Below are 24,321 nucleotides of genomic sequence, written 5' to 3'. Positions count from 1 at the left end.
AGAGGAATGCAAGTGCATGAAAACAGGAAAGAATAAAAATGAACGGTAGGTAATTTTTGTGAACGTCACTTTCTCACCACAGATACCAAATACACCTAACCTAAAAAATGTATTACCTATTTAATATTTTGCTCACCCCATCTTCCTTTTCTTTTACCCACTGCACCACCAGATAGCTAGACTTATGATTCACACTAGTCATGTCTGCCTCGATTTTAATTTCCGCCCAAAAGTTCCCCGGATTAGTTTCTAACTTCGAAAAAGTTTGGGATACTGCATCGTTTCAGCGCTTGCACTGAACATGTGCCATACTTTTGCTCAGAATTAATTGTTTTACTTTTGAAACGGAAAAATACAGTATTTCAGGTTAAAAATTTCCGAATTATATATGAAGTTTTAAACTTTGTCTTTCGCCCTCTCCCTCCCTAGTCTTCTGTTTGTGAGCGCGCGTGGGTGCGTGTGGTGGCTGGTAAAATGTTTAAATTGTGCATAACAGTATTTTCAGGATGGCTAGTCAGTGTAACATTCAAGCAATTTTAATCGTTGGTGTGTTTTGAGCAAACGCTCAAGAATCTCTCTCTCTTTCTTCTCTCGGTTCTAGTCTCTCTCTCTCTCTCTCTCTCTCTCTGTCTCTCTCTCTCTCTCTCTCTCTCTCTCCTCTCTCTCTCTCTCTCAGTGGTCTGGTAAAACTTACTTTACCCTTTACTTCTCTCTCTCTCGTGTTGGTTCCTGCTGAGTACAGGCCTCTTCCATCACAACTAGCGTCTCTGTTAAAATCAGAGTATTCTTACATAGCAGAGCGACATAGGAGGTACATCAAGAGGTACCATCAAAGCCAATTCGCCAATGCATAAAGCAGATGCTGTCAGCAGACACCACCCAACCCCAGATGTGAATTACAGAGGCCTTACCATCCGCAAACGTAGAATTCGGACATAAAGCTTCTCAAAGAACAACAGAATTCTTTTGTGGCGAGCAATTTGAGGCTTTCTAATACTAGTAATAACAATACTTAAAACATGCTTTCTTTTGCTGAATGTTCTACATTTCCACAAAATAAAGTATGGTAAAGTCATGATGAGAGGCTCTTTGATACATTATCACCTCCTTCTGACTGCTGTAATTAATTCCCACTCGATCTTGGCTTCAGTCTTCTCGAACTGTGTACTGTAGGTGAATGAAGCGGCCAATGTTATGGAAATATTCTGAACAGTGTTTTCATCGAGGACTGCAATTAAAGTACTAATGAGACAATGGGTTTTATCGTATTCTCGAGAGCCATTCCTTGTTAGGGAAACCGGTTTAATGTTCTTTGCATAAGAGACTTTACATCAATGATTTAATGGCTACGAAAGCAGTAAAATTTCAACGCACAATAATTTATAAAGCAATGTGTTGGGAAAATTATAAAATATGGACAGAATCTACAATGTGCGGCAACAGATAAAAAGAAGCTAAAATGTAATCGAAAAACGATCAAACGAGCAAACCGAATCATTTGAAAATACAGCGGAATTACCTAGCCTAAAATGTTCAGCTAATGTTGGTTGCATCTCACGATAAAAAAAGAAATTGACTTTGCTGTGAAAATACCAGGATATTTATGAGTCACACTTACCAATGCAAAAGAGTGGTTAATATTTCTTTTTATATTTTTTAATGTAATTGGGAACACATCCGTGGGCGGCCACATAACTGTACATGAAAAAAAATACATGCAATACTAGGCTGCATTTATTTTGTGGTTTTGCGAATACTCGTGGAGCTGTTAGCAATTATGGCATGTTCTTCTTGTATCATTAACACATACATTTTCACCTGAACGTTCACATTTACATGAACGAATACATAAATATATATAATACGGACAAATATGACTTGTAACTTTCCAGTTCCAAATAATTGCAAGGATCTAAGACTACAAAAATTTAATAAACGCATAAAAACTAACATTTATCAACAAACAGAGATTTAACGTTGTTTTATCAATGGTAACATCTCCAATACAATTTCTAATGCCGTTATATTTGGAGCTGACGTTGTCTCCGATAAAAATAATGCATTAACTAATTTATGGTGCTTGGGTGACTTTGATGACTAAACGATCTTTGTAAATCAAATGTTATTTTAAAACATGAAACGTTATATTCATTTCTAGTGGATGAACTGTTTGTAGAAACATGACCTTCTTTTTATCCTTCAAAAACTATTATTTCATGTCTCCTCTGTCCCTGCTCTATTGCTAGCTGAGAACGGAACCCTCTCACCCAACGAGGAACTAAGAGGGTGCATGTAACAAGGCGAGATTTTAATCTATGTACCAGGCAATACAGTCTGTAATTGAATTGTTCCAGCAATTCATCGTCGAAACTCGAAATCATTGTGGAGGTACATTAACTATCCACGAGACCCAATCAACCGTACAATAGACGTACTGGCAATTCTGCGAGCCTGCTGTCCAATAAAGGAATAACCCGAATCAAGCTCGTGCAATATAAAGCTGTCATGAAAAGCCAGGATTTTCCAATTGCAGGAACGCACGCAAGAAGGAAACAAAATCCTTCGCGTCAATTCGCCAGGGACGCTATTGAAGTTCTCAGTCCAGACAAAAAGCAGTGGTGAAAGCAAGGTAGAAATAGTGTGAATGAGTAAGACTGAGATACAGCATTGTCATATTATGTCATTCTGAAGTATTTTAAATGGACTACAAATGATTATTTTTTTATTAGCATTGATTTCGATTTTGCACTATTTTATCTGTACGCTCAATTTTCTTAGGTCTCGTGTTCTTTTCATTATTAATTAAACAGAAAATTATACCTTCGGTTGCATATTTTCTTGTCTTAGTACGCACCACTAAACACATGAGCATTTGTAAATTTAGGAGCTATTGTGTATTACCAATGGACAATATTCATGAAAATTTCAGGAGATTGTCAGAGGGAACAGATATATGCGAGAATAAAAAAAATTATTGGTTACCCAAGAGCGATCAGAACAAAAAATAGCCGATTGGAAATTCTATTGCTAACTTCATCGTAGTAAATATAGCTTTATATGTATCACGACAAGGAATTAACCGCCTCTTCTAACGGATATTTTGATGATATGAAAGCAAATTACACATTCCATGAGTTATTTTCCGTATTCATCAAAATTCTTAACTAGATCCCAATTAAATGCACTAGTTAAATCCACCAAAATTGTCATTACCTCATATAAATCCAAAAATGTTCCCCCAGCGCGGCGGATATAAAAACACGAAAAATCAGTTAATTATAACTTTTGGACAAGATCTGAGCTGTTCCGTAACCAAAATTATGAATGAATTGTTTTGGAACAAAACTGTTCCTTAAGCACAGAGTTTTACAGTTATGTGAATATCACAACTGGCGCCATAGTTTTCATAATTGAGTAAGATTTAAAGTCTATAGATACAAACGGAGTGTGAAAATTCTTCAAAATCATACTCATCCTGTCATAATATATAGATTGCACACCAACGCTTCTCTTGAATATATTACAGCCCGGTTAGCCTATTCATATTTAGCTCAGGCAGATGGACCCGGTCTGAAAAACGTCTTTGGAATCATGAGGGCTACTTACAGTCCGAAACATAATGATAGGTTTTTCAAGAAGGCTTCTTCTCACGCATTATATGATGCAATCATGAATCTCCTATCATAGTTTAAATGAAAATAACCAAATTTTTCAGAAAACAGAGAAAAAAAAAATAAGACAAGTTTTTGGTGAGGCAAATCGTTGTTGCGCGAATAAACTGGCTTTTTACAAACAGTCTTTTGCTCATTGAACCTGTCAAACCAAAACGTAATACAAGAAAAACGCTCCAATCTCTCTCTTAACAATACAAAAACAAGACACACTACGTGCACAGTTTCACTTTATGTTGCTTTTGGAAAATAATAAAACTTTAAAACTTCGGTGACTGAAGCATATTCTAGTACTGTGAACATTTAAATAAAAATAAACATACACTTCCCCTCATAGAAATGTAATTTTCCACAGAGTGAACTTAGGAATATGACCTCACCTACATTTAGCAAGAAAATATCTTATTACAACGATTTCAAACACAGTGTGAAGAAATAAAGGGGCATTCACCAGATAACAAGGTTATAGTAATAGGACAAATAAAACTGTAGTAACCAGACTGTAGGAGCATCAAATGAGAAAAGGGAATGATGATTGCTGCAACAGACAATTATAACAGTTCAGAAAAGCAAAGGCACGTGTTTACATGGGATACACGTGAAGCACGACTATTTTCCAATATTCCGTGTTTTATTCATTCCAATCAACCTTCACATATTCATGTATATTCCATGGACGTTTAGCATTTCTACATGGTTTAAAAATGACGGTAATATTTGAATCATTCTGGAACTGAAGTGAAGTTATAATGCATCACAGTGCCCGGGTTAATGTAATAGTTAAATGTGTTCATCACCAGCAGACTATCTGTGTTTACACATAAAATATAAATTCATGGGTACATATTTCTCTTCATGTGAAAAACTGAACGAATTTTATCTCAAAAATGTCAAAATTTCGATAAGGGCAGGCGCCTAAGACAAATATTGCATCAATTTGTATGGTAGACTAATGAATTTCAAGAATATTTCTCATTTCAACTTAAAAGTATGAACCTATTTATATTTGAGAGATTTCTGGAGAAATATCTCATTTTCATAGAAATATCCTTAATCATTCCTCCACATTGAACAGTTATATTGCCCAGTTCACTAATTACTGCCTCCATGGCTTTTTTATTCTTGAAAGCTCAGCTTCGATCATAATTCCACTTTCGTCCTTATCAAAGAGGCCATCAAAATTAATTACGATATTCTACAGGTACTTACCCAAGGACTTGACCTTACTTCCTTAAAGTTTCCGTAACAGGGAACAAAATCGAAGATATTTTCCACCATAAATCCCTACAGAATATATTTGCATTTTTTCATTTCCCAATTCAACTGACAGAACACTCTGACCACTATCAACAGAAATAGGTACTAAAAATAGAGTAAATATTTCTTTGACAAATTCAGTGATACCTGATAACAGGATTGAGGCAATATCAATGGTTTTACATTCATCTATTTGCAAGCAGTGTAACCTTTTGGATACCAGTGCATATACATAAATATACGTGCCTGCATATGCATGTATACACAAATAATTATTATTATGGAAGATATATATATATATATATATATATATATATATATATATATATATATATATATATATATATATATATATATATATATGTATATATATACACACATACACACACACATGTATATATGTGTATATATATATATATACATATACACATATACATTATATATATATATATATATATATATATATATATTAATATATAGATTAGTATATGTAACGGGAGACTAAAAATGGTATTAGAAACTTATGAATATCATGCAATTCACTGCTAAAATACGCTCGCCAGCACATGGCTCTCCGCAGATAAATGTCATGGGTGAAACCTAATCATTGCATTAAATCAACATTTTCATAAATTAAAATTATGAAGTCATAATTTATTACCTCAAATGAAATTATATCATTCAGAATGCCTGCATGAAAGTGTTCGTGTCAGAATTTTATTTCATGATACTTTATACAAGGGAAATAATAATAATAATAAAGGGATTAATGACTAAGATAAATGATTGGGGGAGTAGCTGAATAATTAAATTAACAACTAAAAAGGATAGAGTTTATATTTGACTATATTTTTCAAAACACTAACCTTATAAGCAGTTCAGTTCTCGCAATGTCTCATTATAGTTTTTGCATCATATTTCAAAAAAAGATTGTTTTCTTGTTATCTCAGTCTCTGATCTCTTCGCATTTTACGTATTTTTTTCATCGTGTCTCTCTGCGCATGTGTCCTTTTGGGTTGTATTAGGACAGGTAAGAAGACGTAATTAAAATATGAGGAAAAGTAGTACCACGAGAAACAAGAAGAAAGCAACACCCACCCACTCGTACAGTAAATTCTCCTTAGTATCCACATCCTTTAACTACCAAATAAATAAATAAAAAAATAAACAACATTCAAATAGCGCCCCGAAATCGGATTCAAAACGCAATGACAGTGAGTAACCGCCCTGACGATGCCACAGAGCATCTCAATGCCAGGTAATCTATCTCCTCTCCTACTTTTTTCCTTTTTCAATGCCGTTTTTTGGGTAAAACGTATGGAAATATTAGAAAGACTTGGTTTTACAACTGACACCATTCAGTGACCAACATCAGCAGTGTTTAAAGAAACCTTATGAAATCAAATGGGAAAATAATCATATGAAACCGTGGTTAAGTGAGATCAACAGGCAATATACTTGAAGAGACTTTGTCATTAGATTTATGACGATGAATACCCAAGGTCATAAAAGAGTACCAGATGAGTTCATGCTTTATATGGTATTTTATTTGAGAGAGAGAGAGAGAGAGAGAGAGAGAGAGAGAGCAGAACAAAGAGAGAGAGAGAGAGAGAGAAAAGCAAACAAATATTTACAAAAGACAGTAAACGTGGAGGGAGAAACAAGCATCAAAAAAAATAAGAGCGGAAAACACTTAAATGCAAAAGCAAAGCAGATATTTATTAGCATTAATCAAAACTAAGATTTACAATTACGAAATGAATGCCAAAGTGAATGAGCAGTGAACACTTTTATGCTTGGAGAGGCATAAAAGAAACATTTAGGCATAGCAATGAAGACCATGAAAAAAAATCATAACTATGCACTATAATCTAATTACGAAGCTCATATAATTACTGGAAAACATAAAAGAAACATTTAAACACAAGAATGACGAGTATGAAAAATAAACTAATGTAATATTATCGAATTAAGAAACACATATAAATACTGGCGGTTAACGTAAGAATTTTTTTCGAGATAGAAATATAAGGACTGTTCTTGGAAGATATGTAAGGTTAGAGATTATCATCAAGAATACTTAAACTGAAAAATGAAAACATGAGGTAAATATTAATATGTAAAGTAAAGACCTGAAAGCAATTCAAGAATGATATAGGAGGAATAAGCAAATACTTGGCGAAGAAGGAAAATAAGGCTAGCAGGCGTTTTGAGACTACTACTGTTAAAAAAAGCAAATACTACTTTATGGAGAGAGCAATGAATTGAGGCAAACGCTTCGACGCCAAGAAAGAAACAGGTGGCTATAATCTTTTTGAAAAGTTTAGGCAAATAAACTTGAGAGGCAAAAAAACAAAGGGGGAAAAGATGGCAATGAATGGCACTTGAGATAATTAGTCCAATTAGGCTTAAAACATAAAGCTCTATCTAAAACGTACCATACACGTTTTCTGTTTTTCCTGTTCCATAGCTTTTACTATAAAAAATGAGAATTGTCCACCTAGAGCATATTTGTACTCTAATATTTTTCCGTGTGGCAGGTATTAAGTAATAAGCAATCGAACTTAAAACTTGAGAAGTGAAAAAAAAAAAATTTTACCACTGGTTCTCAAAAACAAAGAGAATTCCTTCTGGTGTTAATTTAATTGAAAACAAAATTAATCATAATCTTAGTTGTAACATGGCCCCATGACGTGTGAAGTGTTGAAGGCAAAAACGATAAAGCCATGAATTAATTATATGCTGGGAGAATAACACACTAATGAAAAAAGAATGATGAAAGAACTAAAAAAAAAAAACTCGCCTTAACACACCGTGAAGAACTCGGTCTACAGAAGTGCTGTAAGGTCACACGAGGATTTCGAATCTGGAAAGGAAAATATGTGTAGATAAATTTTTTCAAAAATATACGTTGCATATAAATTTCTAACATAACTTAGTACTCTACAACCAATGAGGAAAACGCCTGACACTTCTTCTATGAAAACAAGGGGCTACACATTTGATTTTTCGACAGATGCTACATAACAATTCAAAACTGACTTTTTTGTTCAACACTTCATCCACTGAGAGAGAGAGAGAGAGAGAGAGAGAGAGAGAGAGAGAGAGAGAGAGAGAGAGAGAGAGAGAGAGGACTGGTTCATTGAGAAAATAATTCTATATTCCTTTTTTATGATAAGCTTTCCATTTTCTTTTCTAATTAAAAGGTTCTTGTTGGTGTAATTCCCTGGTAAGCAAATACAACTTTCTCAAGATTAGTGACATCAGCAAACATCTCCATAAAATTTGTTTGTTTCTCCGTTGTTCTTAATATTTTCTTCATCGTCTCTGTTCCTGTATCTATCAGTTTAATAGTTTCCTCTTTCGTCTGCTTTTTTCCATTTTGTTACTCTTTACCCAATGGGATGCTTTAATTCTCATCAAAGAAAATATTTGTCGCCGATCTTTTAAGCATAAAATGGAACCTCACCACGAGGTACCTTCCATAACGTCGATTTTAAAATGCTGATGATTAGTAAGAGAAAGTTAAATATTATCTTTCGATGAAAGATTTCACATCATCAGAATCTCAGAAGTTGAAAAATGAATGACGACTATTTTCGTCATCAGACTCTCAAAGGATTAATTAAGTACATAAATACCATTAATTTGTGCTCTGACTTCCATTCATATGTCATAAAACTAAAGCATATTTATTTCTATGAACGTTTACTTGTATCTAAAAAGTTCCGACAAATTAATTTTCGTTCGTATATTAAAAAACATGATCTCTTATTCAGAAGTTCGTATCAAATCATATTCATTCCGAAAAAAGCTAGAGCAATAGACAATTTTAAGGAAGGACTTATCGACACAGTTTTCAATGAGGTTATAAAGATCTCCTTTGATTAAATGAAAATATATTATGGCCATAAGATTGAGAGGTTAAAACGAGGTTGTATAAGAAATTACTGGGGCAGAGAGAGAGAGAGAGAGAGAGAGAGAGAGAGAGAGAGAGAGAGAGAGAGAGAGAGAGAGAGAGAGTGGGGGTGAGGGGAGAAAAGCTTATTCATCTTTATAGAGAACTACTTACCGCTAAACATAATCTTTTCATAGACAAATATACTGTAAAGCCCAATTAGTCTCGTCTTATTCACTGTAAAACTAATTATGGTTGCGATGGAATATTTTGCAGCGTTATAGGATGCTGACAACAAAGCAAGATCTTGAGAAGGATGTTTATTAATTAATTAATTAACTAATTAACTAATTAATTAATTAATTAATATTTTCACTCTTTTATAGAAGTCTACACATAGGAGACGTAGGAGTTGTTATCATCACATAAATATCTCTCTCTCTCTCTCTCTCTCTCTCTCTCTCAGTACTTTCTTTTAACACCTCGTTTCAACCTTTCAATCTTTGGCTCAAAATATTTATACTTAATCAGAGGGCGTGTCGCAGGAAGCAAGTGTTAATTAAGACGAATAAGCTTATATTTTTCCCTCTCTATAACTACAGAAAAGAGCTTTGCAATAGGAGGAGTTTACCTAACTTCAGCGTTGACGGGTTCTAGAAACAGTGAATTTGATCATACATCTCTTATGAAACGATAACTGAGATATTCAAATAAATAACAAAATCTTTGGTGACTACAGTTCACCTTAGTTTTTCGAATTAATGATATTTCTCCTTTCGACCAAACCAAAAATTGCAAATAATTTTTCTGATGGTTCATATTATTATCTATTGTAATCCTAGACAAAGAAAGAAAAAATCACCAGTGAACGAAACAAATAAACAAAGCTAACCAAAGGCAACGTCCTAAACAGAGGTAACAAACCTTTTTAAAAGTAGTAATTATCAAATTGGTTCAGAAGAATTTACAGCAATCATTCTGAATGTTTACTTTTATTGAATACAGACCAATTCAAACAACTCAGCAATCTAATCCCCTAAAGTCCCTTCTGAAAAAAAGTTACTTTCCTAGCTCTCACACTTGTTACCTGTCACTAGGACCACTTTTTGTACAATTTCAATAAAATTCCACACGAAACATTGTGCGTAATATCAACAAAAAATTGTACGTAACAACGTATCTTCGCTAACGCAGGTGATGATAACTTAGGAAAACAGGTTTCATATCAAACGCATAAATATTTAGCTTCATAATAACGACTGCTCTTTTGCTCTATACCTAAGTTGTTATATTTTCCCCACGGTTCCAGGCGCCTTTCTCCGTCCCCGTCCTTCTCTCTCTCTCTCTCTCTCTCTCTCTCTCTCTCTCTCTCTCTCTCTCTCTCTCTCTCTCATACACACACGCACACATACACCAGCACACACTGTGGCTACATAGAACTACTTGGTATTCAGTTTGCCATCTTCATGACATTTGAAATTCTCTGACAACGCAACAGAAGGTGTTGTCGTTCTTGGTAAACAACACAAAAATGAAACGAACTCTGAAACGTATCTTTTATCGCAAATAAACGATTTTTTCGCCTTGAGAAATTTCATACATAACATTTTTGCAATTAAAAAACCTTCCGTCTATTTATTTCTCATTTTCCCAACTAAGAAAGCAAAGAAAGAGCAAGAAAAACGACAGGCTTAGATCGTTCAAAAAAAAAAAAGGAAAACGTGGATTTAGAAAGACATTCACGTTTTTCGGGGCACGTTTCCCCCTTCAACTTTCGTCGCTTTCTTAGTCACAGGAAAAAAGTTTTTGATAACGAATTTTTTGTATCTGCAATATCTTTTACAATATTTGATTCCTGCTGTGTTTACCTGTTATCTAAAGGGAACATGTCAAAACGCGGATTAGTATCTGGGCAAGGTATGCTGTCAATAGTGATAGTACAGGCCCCATAACAAAGACAGAGAATTCAACACACGAAAAACAGGTACAGGAGTTGTTTTTGTATATTAAACAGTAATATATATATATATATATATATATATATATATATATATATATATATATATATATATATATATATACATAATATATATATAATATATATATATATATATATATTATATATATATATATATATATATATTAGCTAGATAAAACAATTAGAACAAATCAGATTCCTTATGAATAATTTAAACCTGATCTCCTATTTTACCAATAGGCAAGAAGCAGAAATTATGGTCCAGTAATATCGCCCACATGATTAGGGGTTAGGTAGGCTAATTATCTGGAATAGGACAAAGAGAATGATGAATTCCAACAGAGAGAGAGAGAGAGAGAGAGAGAGAGAGAGAGAGAGAGAGAGAGAGAGAGAGAGAGAGAGAGAGAGAGATTGCAGGTGTCTTTTCAAGATCCAGTATTATTAAATTATACATTTTCAGAGTACCTCAATCTCACAAAACTTAATCAAATGTTGCCATTTCTACTACTCTGAAAACAATGGTTTTATGTAGGTTATCAATCAAATAAATATGTTATTATTTAAGTAAATTATTATTATTATTATTATTATTATTATTATTATTATTATTATTATTATTATTATTATTATTATTATTATTATTATTATTATTATTATTTCAGTAGATGAAACCTATTCACATGGAACAAGCGCACAGGGGCCAGACTTGAAATTCAGACTTCCAAAGAATGTTGGTTTCAACCTCCCAACGCAGACCCCACACTGCAACAGTAACTCATCATGATACAGCGCCAGTGATTTTCATCGCCCTGGGGGAGACGCGAACCCGCGACATCTGAGTGGCATGCAGCAACACTAAGCACTATACCAGCGGACCAGCTAAATTAGGGCTTGCTTTCTCTCCGTTACTAAAGTTATATTATTTAACCTATTTAATCTCTGCCAAGAGTAAAATGACCCGCCCAGCCGTAATTGTGGGTGTACCAAGCACCCGCTCAACATGAATAACCTTGTTAAAAGCAGAGTTGCAGTGTTGTGACCTATCTCAATTACAGTGCGCCCCTCTATTAGCCGCCACTCGTATGCACGAAGCGCCTTCCTCACCCCCAACACATGAACCCATTACAACACGCAAGAAGTCTACCCCTTCCACCCACACCCACCCAACCACCTATACATACCTACACCCTTATTAGACGGCAAGAAAGTTATAACTAAACACAGGCAACAGTCCTGCACGGAGAAAGTGTTCTATTTCATTTAAAAGTTGCGGAAGTCGTAATAAGATCATAATATTTAGCGAAAGGAATCTGCACCCGAAAGGCCTTCAGATCTTACATTCTTGATAAGGAACTAAATTACTGACGGGCTCTTTAGTAACATGATTTCCTTGTCCGTAACGTCTTTAAGAACACCAGCATCCCTCAGTTCAGAGTTGCTCTTAATATAATCTTTCTAATTTTGATAAAAGCAGAAATGATTGCTTTAAAAGTAAACCTACCATTATATATTTCAATTTCACAAAATAAAATAAACATCCACTCATACCACTTATTTGTATTAATACCCTACACTTTGGTTTGAATATCTTTGAAACTTAATATGCTCGCCATTTTTTATTCATCTAACCCTCATACCTTATTATTATTTATTATTGTGATTGAGCTACTAGGCTGGCGGAAACTATACTGCATGCGAATATCATTAAAGGTGTATGCCTTTTTAGCTTTTCATCTATCAGCCGAGTAGTGCGTTAAGCTCAATAAAAGAAAAAAAAAAAGATGTGCGTTAAGCACGCGTTCATTTCAAAGAGAAATCAACCAAAGACATTACTAAAGCAATACCTGAATAGAATAGAATAGAATAGAATAGAATAGAATAGAATAGAATAGAATAGAATATAGAATTTAGGCGAAAGGCCAAGCGTTGGGACCTATGAGATCATTCCGCGCTAGCAATACTTGAATCCATATTACAAAACAAGAAAGCGCATTAGAGTGATCACCACCGCCATTACAAAATTCATAATAATAATAATAATAATAATAATAATAATAATAATAATAATAATAATAATAATATTGTAGGTAGAAGACCTTTTAAGCACGTAGTGCTGAAAGTGACAGATGCATTAGCTGCATCCCTTTTAAATAGAGTTTTCATAATCTTTCTAACAGTTACTTTTCAGGGTTACAGCACTCTGCAGATAACTCGCCGATATTCATCATTCTGTGGAGAGGAAAACAGTTGGAGACTGGTAGTTTTCTTTATGAAGAAAACACCGTAACAGTCACAGAGTAACTACGCTGGTAACTGGAACGTAACTACGCTGGTAACTGGAACATGTCGTTCTTCTTCCTTGGAGCGTCCCTTCTTCGGGAGAAATTTGTCATTAGTGCTGCTCTAGGCTACGTTTCGCTCATGCTCTATAGAGCATATTCACGCAACAGGACGAGATTAGATTGTCCATAGAACGTTGCCTATAGCAATATTAATGACGAATTTCTCCTGACGAAGGAAAACTCGAGGGAAGAAAAACGACGTATTGCAGTTACCAGCGTAGTCAGTGTGCAACTGTTACATTGTATTCTCCCTACATGAAACTACCCCAGTTTGCAATTATTTTCTTCTCCAGAAAATGACCAACATCCGGCGAGTTACTGGTAGAACGTAGTAACCCTGAAAAGACAATTATTAGCAAGACAGAGAAAATGTAGCTGATGCAACTATCACTTTCAACAACAACAACGACAATAATAATAATAATAATAATAATAATAATAATAATAATAATAATAATAAAGTGCGAGGTCTTAAACACATAGTAATCAAAGTAATTAACAGTCACACAATGTACTGAAGAGTGGCACCTACGGACGATTAAAATCATCTACACGGGAGTTTTTTAATTATCTCAAAATAAACTCCAGCTCATTAATCTTTCGAAATCCCTGAAGGGCTGACGCCATGTTTTTTATTTAGTTAATTTTTTTCACTAATGAACGAAGCCCCATTCTCTTTTTTCCGTTCTGTTGATTACTTTCTAAGAGAGGCAAGTCCCTATGCCCTGGAACACTTCATACTTAATGCAAATTAAAATATATATCCTAAAAGGTTATATAGTACATACATAGTTATACTTATGGCTACATTAGTGCCGTTGTGAACAACCAACGTAGGTATATCATCAGCATTTATTTCTTAAATGAGCCACATTGCTATCAAATAGCAAGTACAGTCATTTAAGGTCTTGGGACGCTTCAAATTGCCCATATTTGCATAGCAGCAGCAGCAGCAGCAGCAGCAGCAGCAGCAGTAGTAGTAGTAGTAGTAGTAGTAGTAGTAGTAGTAGTAACTTAGTTACAGATGAAAAATAAGGCCGCACAAACTTTTTAAAATTGCAAATCCAATTAGAATTTGAGACAGCAACGTACTGCCGAAGTCCAGGAAGATGGCTTATTAGAACGCGATAAAAAACAAAAAGCCAAAATAAATAAAAGAAGTCCTATAGACAAATTCCACGGGTGGCATAAATGCTCGTATCAGCATAGACAAATATAAATCAATGGGAACAAGATGCAACCAAGTAACTGAAGAAAAAGACTTTTGAGCATACCAGGGGCTCCAGACTTTTCAGCACCTTGCCTCAAGAGCCAAAAATATAAATGAAGAAACTCTGAGACATTTAAGGACAAACTGCAGTCTTATCTATAACAAAACAACTATGATACGGAAGACAAACTTATCCAGGATATTAAAAGCTTTAACAGACAAGTGAATGGGGTCCACCGGATGCGCCTTTGCTCCCAAGAAAAATGGAAAGCAAAAAGCAAACAGTTAGAAGACAGCAGAAAATATCTAGATACAATAGTACACACATCTCCTGGCGAATACCCTATTCTGCGGTTGAGCATTAATAAGCTAAGCAGTAGATTACTAAACTATTAACCCTTTGATTACGGCCGAGATGAGACCTCACACTTACCACAATCCGGAGGGTTTTCAGACGGTAGTCACCCGTAGCATGCTACCAGACGCACGAAATCGTAAACAATCATTGTAATAGCGTTTGTATTTGTTGTTTTAAGGCAAATTAACCTGTTTTATTTATATGATAATATTGTGATAGTAGCGATCCGTGATATAGATATTATGCAATTAATGTAACAACACAAATAAATAAACATAGGATAAGTACTAAATATCGGGGTTTAGTGTTGCCAGAGGTATAAGCACTGCACTGATTGAGGATGACAGTCTTCTTTTTTTTTTTTTTGTCATTTCTCTAATTCTGTTTGAATCCATAAAGGACAGCTACATCACAGTTGTGTATTATAGTTAAAAATTATTTGTATATTCGTCAGAAAACTAATCATAAGAATGTTCATCATTTTTATGGTTCCGCTTACTATTCCACTAGCTGGGCAAAAAAAAAAAAAAAGAGAGAGAGAGAGAGAGAGAGAGAGAGAGAGAGAGCAGACAGACAGAGAGAGACAGAGACAGAGAGGCGTGACAGAATAAAAATTTTTACCTATGATTTATTCCTTCTAATTGTACATCAATAACATTGGAGAGTAAGTAGACACAATCACAATATTGGTTGCAATATTAACCACATTTCTGGGTAATATTTTTATCAATGATCAAGCACCCAGCTGACAAGGGATACGCAATCTAGAAATTCAGATGAATTCTGCAGTGTTTGAAAAATGGTTTAAAACCCAGCTTCTTCCCAATATAGGGCCATCTGCCATCATAGTGTTGGATAACGCTACTTATCATTCAGTTCGAATTAATAAACCTCCGACAATGTCTGCCAAAAGGATGAAGTTAAAGACTGGCTAATAAAAATTAGTAAAGTTGCAAAGACATTCATGTAAAGAAAATGATTACGTGATTGACAGACTGGCAAGAGATCATGGACATAGTGGTTAGGCTGCCTACATATCACTGCCAGTATAATGCAAACAGAACTGATATGGGCGCAGGTGAAATCATACGTGGCAAAGAAGAATCATTTTAAAAATCAGACCTGCTTCCTTTGGTCAAAGAAGCAATTGAATCCATATCTTCTGACAACTGGGCTAATGATGTGAGACATGCCGAAGATATAAAAAGAGATGACGCTTTCAAGAGATGTTTGCATTGATAAATATATAGATTCTTTTGTTATCGATGTAGCATCCTCGACGAGGATTCTTCATAAAGTAATGTCTCCTCATACTTCGATTGTAAATAAATTTATTGCTTTCCCTTGTTGTGTGATATCCTGTTGAACACTGAAATTTAAATAAATTGAAATATAGATCTGTTTTTCGACAGAAAATGGCAGAAATATCTTTAAAAATCTACATATAACAGAAATGCCACAGCAGTGATGAGTATCATATGACAGTGCTTTAAAAGCACAGGTAAAATCTAATACTGTATAAATGTAATAATATATATATATATATATATATATATATATATATATATATATATATATATATATATATATATATATATATATATAGTTTATAGCTTTTGATTTAGCTTTTGAGCTTCTTTATATTTTGATATAATTAAATTTCTTTCTTTCCTCATGCCATGCTATAAATCAGCTCTTATTTGTTCTTTAAAATTGAATTTTTATTACAGCTATAAAATATATCATAATAAACATTCTTTAAATATGTTATTTACACCTATATATATATATATATATATATATATATATTGTATAATATATATATATATATTATTATGAGCTATTTTATAGCTGCAACAGTGAAAATTCAACCTTGATACAGCAAGGAAAATAAAGACGGGATCAGGCATACATTGAAAAAAAAACAATTCAAAAGCTCAAAACTATATCAAGCAATTATATGACTTCGATAACAGCAAAGGAACAGTAATAAAAACTATAGTAGATGACGTAACTCAAGAACATTGCTCAGTACAGCATCCAAATAAACAAAACTGAAAAAATGAAAGCACATCTAGGTTTCCAAATTTCTTGCATCTATCATTTTCATATATTGAATTTTTTTTTTTTTTTTTATCTAAAATTTAAATGGGACAACAAAACTTCATTCAGAACTTTCTATTATAGTACACGTGTTGATAACAGGCGCAAACAATGAGAGCTTGAAGTCAGAAGGTTAATGGTCAGTTTAAGAGGGCAAAGTCTCTTCCTAAAACGGTCGTACTATAATAACCCCCGCCTTTCTTGTTTACTTGCTAACCTTGTTTACTCTTATTCAGTTTTCATCCTCTGGACTTTACTACTGAAGGTAATCTATTTCTTGTTTTGTCATTGTCATTTTCAATCTTTAAAGCATTTTAATTTTGTAAGCTCTGTTGTCAGTTTTAATTAGTGTTTTTGTATCTTTTTAGCCAGAAAAGATGGGATATGGGTGATCCTGAAGCGCACCTATTAATAAATATATCAATGATGAGCTGACTGTTCTTCCTATCCGTACTCCCTACTATATATAGCATATATGTATATATGTATATATATGTATATATATATATATATATATATATATATATATATATATATATATATATATATATCTTTCTATCTATGCATCTATCTCTGTGTCTAACTATCTGTTAATACACACACTAACACACCATATATGTATGTATACATACGTATATATTAACTTTATCACATACACAATTGTTCTGTGTGCATTAACTAAATTACTAAAAGGACCTCATTCAAAACTGGATGGTATCTATAGATACCATGCAGTTTGAATGAGGTCCTTTAATAATATATATATATATATATATATATATATATATATATATATATATATATATATATATATATATATATATACATCACGAAGGAAGCAGTAGGAAAGGCATCCTCATCATCTACAGTTTATTTTCAATTTTGACCCAATTCAAGTCGCATTTTCAAGGCTATAAAATATAATATAATTTGCGAACATCAATAACAAATTAATGCAATGGCAACAGCTCTTTATGTGGTAAAAATATTTAAAACAAAACACCTCATTCCAAGACAAGTCAATAATGAGTAAAAGGAGTTCACTAAAATCTTAAAACAACCTACCTATATGAAAGAAAGAACAAGACTAACATAAATAAGTACAAACAGAGTGAGGAAAACCAGTTGCCCAAAACTAGGCTATAAACAATTTCACTGAGGACGATTGAGTGTTTAACGACGGCACAGTCTTCCTGATAATTATGGATTCTAGGATGGTTAAGTCGTTGTTGTTCTGCACTCGGCCTAGGATGGAAAAATCCTTGCTGTCAATATAAAGTTTTACATAATTTTTGAAATGATTTCGTATATTTGATTGCTCAGGATTAGATAACCTGCTACCTGTTCTATGACTTATGCCCCTGTAAATCTATGCGGACCTTCAACAGCCTCCTCGTGCATCCCACATAATTATGTATATCCCTGCATCACATCCCTGGCAAGTGTACTTGTAAACAACGCTGGACGAAAACAGAGGACTGAGCCGGTCTTTGACTCTGAACAGAGACCCTATTGTAAAGGGATTTTTTCAGGGATGATTTTCAGGTTTAAAGCTGGAAAACTCTTTTGAATAATGGCTGTGCATTTTCTCCTAAAAGTATCATCATGCACGAAAAGGAAAACTTGCATACATCTTTAGTTTCGGCACAGTCGATTCAGGTGTTGCCGAGTCATTTTCTGTAGTAGCAGTTTATTTGAGGGGATCTGAAAAGAAGTCGTGATGGAAAACAATTATTATTGAAATATTTCACTAAAAAGGATATCTCATCGTGGAAACTCTTCCAGTTTGACGAGTGGATGTGCCCCTATGGAGGAGGGGTTAAAATAGAGTTCAGTTTCAAATGAAAAGAAACACGAAACTATAAAAATTCATTCCCAAACCAGTAAATGTATTTTTTTCTATACACACCTGTGTAAAACCTGAGTCACCTCTGGAAATAATAAGATCAAAGGAAAAGGAGTTCGTTATTTACCTCCTTCTCCATAGCGAACCTTATGTTTGGATGTTGTCGGATGACGAACTCCAGAAAGGACTCTGCATGACATTCATGACGAAATAGGGAGAACGTGTCGTCAACATATCTTCGATAAAATAGAGGGCGGAACCTAATGGGACATTCTTCATTATGCGCTCCTCCAGGAGCACATGAAGATGTTAGCAAAAATTGGACCAAGTGGTGATCCATGGCCATCCTTCAGTTTTGTTTATACAAAATGCCACTGAAGGCAAAGGTCGTGTCCAGCACACCAGCTCTAAAAGTTGTTTAAAAAATGTCCTACTAAAATTATTAAAATTGCATCTTCATCAGTAAAAGTTTGCTTAATATTATCTCATCTTATTATTATACATATATTATATTATTATTATTATTATTATTATTATTATTATTATTATTATTATTATTATATGATTATTATTTTTTTTAGAAGAATCAATTCCACATTATGTATATGTACATATATTTAAAGATAAAATATACAACAGTGGATTTGCTACTTCATTTTAAGACTCATGCTACTATGAGTATTTTTTTATTACTATTATTTTTTTTTAGAATATGAATCCAATTCATACGGACAAGCATACAGGGACCATTGACTTGAAATACAAGCCTTTCCAAAGTATATTTTTAACTATTGGTAGACAGGTTTTCCAGGAATATTGGAAAATATATATATATATATATATATATATATATAAAATATATGTTTTTCATAATGCGTCTTTAATTGTGTTCTTGAAGACTCTAAAAAATAAAATTATTTCTTTTCCGAAAAGAATTTTCTTTAAATAAGACAAGCGATTTAAACTTACTCTGTATCCTTCAAAAATCTACTGTTATAATTCGATGCTGGTACCATAAAAAATATATATATATTTATAACTTACTCTGCTATGCGAAAAAAACTTAATCATTCCTTGCTGGGGCAACCATCTCTCTCTCTCTCTCTCTCTCTCTCCCCCTTAATAAGGTGATCAATATGGCAATGGAGAAGCCTTGTTAAAACAAAAAAGTCACTTTTCTCTTGAAGCTGACTGGATTACTGGGCGCTAGTGATGACCATTTCAGAAACAGAAATTCTTGAGACCACCTTATTTTAACTATTGGGAAAAATTAACGCATACACAGACGCACAAACCAGTGTATACACACACACACACACACACACACACATATATATATATATATATATATATATATATATATATATATATATATATATATATATATATAAAATATATGTATATATACTTATATATATATATATTTATGTATATGTATCTATCTATAATAATAATTTCCAAGTTGATCTTGTCCTCCCCTAGGGTGACTTTACTAGAAAAAATTTATTGCCACGAAAATAGCATTTTTAAAGAAAATAAATGTAAATGTAGCGAAAAATCATCATCATCGTATCCTTTTCCTCGTCGTCAGGAGGAGATATCTATCTATCTATCTATCTATATGTATATATATATACATATATATAGATATATAAATATATGTAGATATACATATATATATATATATATATATATATATATATATATATGTATATAATATATATATATATATATATATATATATATATATATATATATATATATATATATATATATATATATATATATATATATATATATAATATATATACATATATATATATATATATATATATGAATATATATATATATATATATATATATATATATATATATATATATATATATACATATATACTGTATATATTTATATATATATATATGTATATATATATATATATATATATATATATATATATATATATATATATATATATATATATATATATATATATATATATATATACATATATATATATATATATAAATATATATATATATATATGTATATACAGTATATATATATATATATATATATATATATATATATATATAAATATATATATATATATATATATATATATATATATATATATATATATATATATATATATATATATATATATATATATATATATATATATATATATATATATATATATATATATATATATATATATATATATATATATATATATATATATATATATATATATATATATATATATATATATATATATTTCTCCCCGGCGACGGGAGAAAGGATACGATGATGATTTTTCACTAAATTTTTATTTCTTTCTTTTATTTTTTTAAATATTGATGTTTTTCGTGGCAATAAAGCTTTCAAAATTTTCATACCTTCTGCTGAAGAAAGAATCATTGTCGCCTGGCGCCGTAATATATCTTCGTGTTTTTCCTCAGTCGTTTTAGAATTCTTCCGCTCATGCGTATAGCGCCATCACTCAATAGGTGCACTGACACCAAGGACTACAGTGGCCATCTCAGGGATCCTCCAGGAAGACGTCTTGAAGCCTTCAGAGACAGCATGTGAGAGCAAAGAGGCGAAGTTTATTGTTAAAATGAACTGGATGACGAAGCAGATCGACTAAAAGAGATTTTCAAGAGGAAAAGTACATCACGAGAATGGCAGATAGCTTCAGTCTGTAATTGTTTACTGCTGAAAATATGGACTACTTCGCGGAGCAGTATGAAGTCGAGGTTCCCGCCTTCTGCGATTATTCGGCACCTCTACAGTCGTATTGTCACTCACGGACGCAAGCTCTTCATTCGAAATAAAGAAGGAATAATCAAAGAAGAGAGGGAAGACAGTGGAACGGAGGAACTGAAGAATTTATACGAAAATAAAAAGGTAGAGAACTGAGTGTTTTCTAAGCTGATTGAGAGGGGATTTTGGATGCCCAAAATTACCGCTTGGAGCAGTTCTTCGCTCGAAATAAAAAAGAGAAGGAACAAAAAGAGACGACATCGGCGTGGAGGTATACTGAAGAATGCTGACGAAGAATAAAGTAGATAACCTGAGGTGTTAGAAACTACTTCAAAGATTTTGGATTCACAGAATTACTTTTCGGAGAAGCAAGGAAGAATCGAAGGGATGATCAATATCGTCAGTAAGAGGGAATCTCTTAAGTTTATAGAAGACGACTCCTTAAAGCAAAGAAGCTGTTTATGTGCCAGAAAAAGAACTCCAAGTAATGGTTATCGCGATGTTGAAATGATCTAAAACCTTCGAGATTTTCCTTGAAGACATTTTGGAATCCTTCAGTCCTCCGGCTCCTGGAAGGACGAGAGAAATGCCATTCGCGCATGCGCCGAGCTTCAAAGTGTCCAAGAACAATCTCCGAGATGCTTCAAATCGTCTGGAAGCCTTCGGAGACAGAAAGTGTCAGTTTTGAAAAGTAGGGTAAGAGAAAGCAAAGAGTATTGGTGAGGAAGGGTCCGACCAGAGGCCCTTCCTTCCTCAAGGAAGCAGCCCTGGGTCTGACCCTTCCCCATGGAAAGGACCAAGCCCTTTGAGATTAGCCCAAAGCCTACAAGGCTTGCCAGTCTTTTGAGGGCAGCCTTGAAGGGAAGGGTCCGACCCAGAGGCTGCTTCCTCGGAGGAAGGCAGGTATCCTGTCAGGCTGGGGAAGCAGGCCTGGAGAGGGCCCAGAACTTCAAGGATGAGGCCCAAAGTCCTCCTAGGCTGGCCAGTCTCTTGAGGGCAGCCTTGAAGGGGAAGGGTCTGACCCAGAGGCTGCTTCCTCGGAGGAAGGCAGGTATCCTGCCAGGCTGGGGAAGCAGGCCTGGAGAGGCCCAAGAACTTCAGGATGAGGCCCAAAGTCCTCCAAGGATGGCCAGTCTCTTGAGGGGCAGCCTTGAAGGGAAGGGTCCACCCAGAGGCTGCTTCCTCGGAAGAAGGCAGGTATCCTGCCAGGCTGGGGGTGCAGGCCTGGAGAGGGCCCAAGAACTTCAGGATGAGGCCCAAAGTCCTCCAAGGATGGCCAGTCTCTTAAGGGCAGTCTTGAAGGGAAGGGTCTGACCCAGAGGCTGCTTCCTCGGAGGAAGGCAGGTATCCTGCCAGGCTGGGGAAGCGGGCCTGGAGAGAGCCCAAGAACTTCAAGGATGAGACCCAAAGTCCTCCAAGGATGGCCAGTCTCTTGAGGGCAGCCTTGAAGGAAGGGGTCCGACCCAGAGGCTGCTTCCTCGGAGGAAGGCAGGTATCCTGCCAGGCTGGGGAAGCAGGCCTGGAGAGGGCCCAAGAACTTCAGGATGAGGACCAAAGTCCTCAAGGATGGCCAGTCTCTTAAGGGCAGCCCTTGAAGGGAAGGGTCTGACCCAGAGGCTGCTTCCTTGGAGGAAGGCAGGTATCCTGCCAGGCTGGGGAAGCGGGCCTGGAGAGGGCCCAAGAACTCAAGGATGAGACCCAAAGTCCTCCCAGGATGGCCAGTCTCTTGAGGGCAGCCTTGAAGGAAGGGTCCGACCCAGAGGCTGATTCCTCGGAGGAGGCAGGTATCCTGCCAGGCTGGGGAAGCAGGCCTGGAGAGGGTCCAAGAACTTCAAGGATGAGGCCCAAAGTCCTCCTAGGCTGGCCAGTCTCTTAAGGATAGCCTTGAAGGGAAGGGTCTGACCCAGAGGTTGCTTCCTCGGAGGAAGGCAGGTATCCTGCCAGGCTGGGGAAGCAGGCCTGGGAGAGGGACCAAGAACTTCAAGGATGAGACCCAAAGTCCTCCAAGGCTGGCCAGTCTCTTGAGGGCAGCCTGAAGGGATGGGTGGGCAGCCTTGAAGGGATGGGTCTGACCCAGAGGCTGCTTCCTCGGAGGAAGAGCAGGTATCCCCTGCCAGGCTGGGGAAGCAGGCCTGGGAGGGCCCCAAGAACTTCAAGGATGAGGCCCAAGTCCTCCAAGGATGGCCAGTCTCTTAAGGGCAGTCTTGAAGGAAGGGGTCTGACCAGAGGCTGCTTCCTCGGAGGAAGGCAGGTATCCTGCCAGGCTGAAGCAGGCCTGGAGAGGGCCCAAGAACTTCAAGGATGAGACCCAAAGTCCTCCAAGTCTGGTCAGTCTCTTGAGGGCAGCCTTGAAGGAAGGGTCCGACCCAGAGGCTGCTTCCTCGGAGGAAGGCAGGTATATTGCCAGGCTGGGGAAGCAGGCCTGGAGAGGCCCAAGAACTTCAAGGATGAGGCCCAAAGGCCTCCAAGACTGGCCAGTCTCTTAACCCTATCTGGTGCAAGTTGGGTCTGGCAGACCCACCCTACGGATTTTTTTCATTTTTTAGATAATTTTATTTAATAATCGTTTTTAGTTGATTCTATGATTACCAAAATATGGAAATTATTAATTATTTTAATTTTCATTAGCCCTTTGATTACAGCCGAGATGAGACCTCACACTTACCACAATCCGGAGGGTTTTCAGACGGTAGTCACCCGTAGCATGCTACCAGACGCACGAAATCGTAAACAATCATTGTAATAGCGTTTGTATTTGTTGTTTTGCTGCAAATTAACCTGTTTTATTTATATGATAATATTGTGATAGTAGCGATCCGTGATATAGATATTATGCAATTAATGTAACAACACAAATAAATAAGTTGCCAGTAATAAAGAATATTCCAAAA

The 24,321-nt window shown here is 35.0% G+C and overlaps 1 long non-coding RNA gene across 1 annotated transcript in view; it reads right to left on the bottom strand.

Moving 5' to 3' along the window:
• Positions 1-24,321, bottom strand: part of LOC136847587 (uncharacterized) — a 211,714-nt gene that overhangs the window by 135,704 nt on the left and 51,689 nt on the right. Inside the window, exon 2 of the long non-coding RNA XR_010855777.1 lies at positions 7,742-7,794. This is a non-coding gene — a long non-coding RNA (uncharacterized lncRNA). The remainder of the gene's footprint in view (positions 1-7,741; positions 7,795-24,321) is intronic.

The sequence above is a fragment of the Macrobrachium rosenbergii genome, chromosome 17 (genome assembly GCF_040412425.1).
Source record: "Macrobrachium rosenbergii isolate ZJJX-2024 chromosome 17, ASM4041242v1, whole genome shotgun sequence".
In the NCBI taxonomy this organism is placed as follows: Eukaryota; Metazoa; Arthropoda; class Malacostraca; order Decapoda; family Palaemonidae; genus Macrobrachium; species Macrobrachium rosenbergii.
The sequence above is the reverse complement of the archived record's forward strand: the minus strand, read 5'-3'. Positions and strand labels throughout refer to the sequence as shown.